A 3,515-nucleotide genomic window follows, 5' to 3' on the forward strand; every position below is an offset into this window, starting at 1 on the left:
AATATGATGTTTTCTAGCTCCATCCATTTTCCTGAAAATTTCAAGATGCCATTATTTTTTCTGCTGTGTAGTACTCCATTGTGTAAATGTATCACATTTCCCTTATCCTTTCTTCAATCAAGGGGCATTTAGGTTGTTTCCAGGTTCTGACTATGACAAACAATGCTGCTGTGAACATAGTTGAGCACATGTCCTTGTGGCACGATTGAGCATCCTTTGGATATATACCCAAAAGTGGTATTACTGGGTCTTGAGGAAGACTGTTTCCTAATTTTCTGAGAAATCACCACACTGGTATCCACAGGGGCTGTACCAGTTTGCACTCCCACCAGCAATGCAGGAGTGTTTCCTTTACCCCACAACCTCTCCAGCATAAGTTGTCATCAGTGTTTTTGATCTTGGCCATTCTTACAGATGTAAGATGGAATCTCAGAGTTGTTTTGATTTGCATTTCTCTGATGACTAAGGATGTTGAACATTTTCTTAAGTGTCTTTCAACCATTTTAGATTCCTCTGTTGAGAGTTCTCTGTTTAGGTCTGTACTCCATTTTTTTATTGGATTATTTGTTCTTTTGATGACCAATTTCTTGAGTTATTTGTGTATTTTGGAGATCAGACCTCTGTCTGATGTGGGGTTCATGAAGGTCTTTTCCCATTCTGTAGGCTGTCATTTTTGTCTTGTTGACCGTGTCCCTTGCTTTACACAAGCTTCAGCTTCAGGAGGTCCCATTTATTAATTATTTCTCTCGGTGTCTGTGTTACTGGGGTTATATTTAGGAAGTGGTCTCCTGTGCAGTTCATTCAAGTGTACTTCCCACTTTCTCTTCTATGAGGTTCAGTGTGGCTTGGCTTTATATTGAGGTCTTTGATCCATTTGGGCTTGAGTTTTGTGCATGGTGATAGATATGGGTCTATTTTCATTCTTCTACATGTTGATAGACAGTTATACCAGCACCGTTTATTAAATATGCTTTCTTTTTTCCATTTGATATTTCTTGCTTCTTTGTCAAAAATCAGGTATTCAAAGACATGTAGATTAATATCTGAGTCTTCAGTTCTGTTCTCTTGGTCCTCCTGTCTGTTTTTGTGCTAATACCAGGCTTTTTTCAGTACTGTAACTTTGAGTAGAGTTTGAAGTCAGGGATTGTGATGCCTCCAGAAGTTCCTTTATTGTATAGGATTGTTTTGGCTATCCTGTTTTGTTTTGTTTTGTTTTGTTTGCTTTTCCATATGAAGTTGAGTTCTTTGAAGGTCTGTGAAGAATTTTTCTGGGATTTTGTTGGGCATTGCATTGAATCTGTAGATTGCTTTTGGCAAGATTTCCAATTTTACTATGTTAATTCTACCTACCCACGAGCATGGGAGATCTTTCCACTTTCTGGTGTCTTCTTCAATTTCTTTCTTCAAAGATTTAAAGTTCTTGTAATACTAGTCTTCCACTTGTTTGGTTAGAGCTACTCTGAGATATTTTATGCTATTTGTGGCTATTGTGAAGGGTGATGTTTCTCTGATTTCTTTCTCAGCCCATTTATCATCTGTGTACAGGAGGACTACTGATTTTTTTTTTTTAGTTAATCTTATATCCTGTTACATTACTGAAAGTGTTTATGAGTTGTAGAAGTTCCTTGGTAGAATTTTTGGGATCACTTATGTAAACTATCATATCATCAGCAAATAGTGAAAGTTTGACTTCTTTTCCAATTTGTATCCCCTTGATCTCCTTTTGTTGTCTTATCTCTCTAGCTAGGACCTCAAGAACTATATTGAATAAATATGGAGAGAGTGGACAACGTTGTCTTGTTCCTGATTTTAGTGGGGTCTCTGGGAGTTTCTCTCCATTTAGTTTGATGTTGGCTGTTGGCTTGCTGTATATTGCCTTTATTATGCTTAGGTATGTTCCTTGTATCCCTGCTCTCTCCAAGACCTTTATCATGAAGGGATATTATATTTTGTCAAAAGCTTTTTCAGCATCTAATGAGATGATCATGTGGTTTTTATTTTTCAGTTTGTTCATATGGTGGATTACGTCGACAGATTTTCATATGTTGAACCATCCCTGCATCTCTAGAATGAAGCCAACCTGGTCATGGTGGATGATGGTTCTGATGTGTTCTTGGATTCGATTTGCCAGTATTTTTATTTAGTATTTTTGCATCAATGTTTGTGGGTGATATTGCCTGTAATTCTCTTTCTTAGTAAAGTCTTTATGTGGTTTGGGTAACAGGGTAATTTTAGCCTCATAAAAAGAGTTTGGCAATGGTCCTACTGTTTTTATTGTGTGGAACTCTACATATTTCTTATGTTAGTTTTTGTCAAGGTCTGACAATCTCTGCCTTCTAAGGTCTGTTTAGGCCTTTTACATTTAATATAATAACTAACAGAATTGGATTTAGGTCTATCACCATGTCACTTTCTGTCTGTAACTTGCTTTTGTTTGTATCTTTGTTTCCTCACTTTGGGTTGTTCTTATGTTTTATATGTTTTATGTGTTGTATAGCTTTTGTTTGTTTTGTTAGGTGCTAGGAGTCCAATGCAGGGCCTCATGCATGGTAGGTAAGAGCCACTAAGCTACAGCTCTAGCCTTCAAGTTATTTCAATATTTCAATATATTTCAGTTCATTTATTGCTTTATTTTACCCTTTAAAATATACCTTTTCTCTTTCTTTCTTCCTTTCTTTCTTTCTTTCTTTCTTTCTTTCATGGGGGTTTCCTCTGTGTATCATCTTTGACTGTCTTGGAACTCACTATCTAGACCAGGCTGGCTTTGAACTCACAAAGATCCACCTGTCTCTGCCTCCTGAGTGTTGGGATTAAAGGCATAAAGGCATGAACCACCACCACCCAGCAAAATAGTTCTAAGTATTTTTTTGCTGTTATTATTGTTTTTCACTATTATTGAGGGAACATGTTCTCCACAGCACACACCTGGAGGTCAGAGGACAACTTTGTGGATGTGATTCTCTGCTTCCACCTTTGCATGGGTTCTGGGGCCTGAACCACAGTCTCCAGCCTTCCACAACAAATTCTTTTTTTTTTTCTCTATGGTGTCTTTATTTTTTTTATTAAATTATAAAAGTTTCCATTTCAGCCCCTCCTCCCAACACCCTACCACTCCCCCCACTCCCTCTCCTCCTCCCTCTCCATCCCTTAGAGCAGTCAGGGTTTCCTGCCCTGTGGGAAGTTCAAGTAAAAATATGGAACGCTTCACGAATTTGCGTGTCATCCTTGTGCAGGGGCCATGCTAATCTTCTCTGTATCGTTCCAATTTTAGTATATGTGCTGCCAAAGCGAGCACCACAACAAATTCTTTTAACCATGAGCCATCTCACCAAACCCTTATTTTTAAAAATATATTTTTATTATTATGAATAGGTTTGTTATGAAAGTTTCATACATTGATCTCATTGTACTTTGCTCATATTCACTTGTTCCCTTTTAAAATTATTTTTTAGAATGAGTGTAAGGGCTGAGCATGGTGGCACACGCTGTTAGTTCTAGAACTTGGGAGGCAAAGC

General features: G+C 37.6%; 1 non-coding gene across 1 annotated transcript; it reads right to left on the reverse strand.

Moving 5' to 3' along the window:
* Positions 1-3,188: 3,188 nt before the first annotated feature.
* LOC148121650 (U6 spliceosomal RNA) lies at positions 3,189-3,295 on the reverse strand. Its single transcript, XR_015738217.1, has one exon. It is a non-coding gene; the product is annotated as a U6 spliceosomal RNA (small nuclear RNA).
* Between the last annotated feature and the right edge of the window lie 220 nt (positions 3,296-3,515).

The sequence above is a fragment of the Myodes glareolus genome, chromosome 6 (assembly GCF_982192425.1).
Source record: "Myodes glareolus chromosome 6, mMyoGla1.1, whole genome shotgun sequence".
Classification (NCBI taxonomy): Eukaryota; Metazoa; Chordata; class Mammalia; order Rodentia; family Cricetidae; genus Myodes; species Myodes glareolus.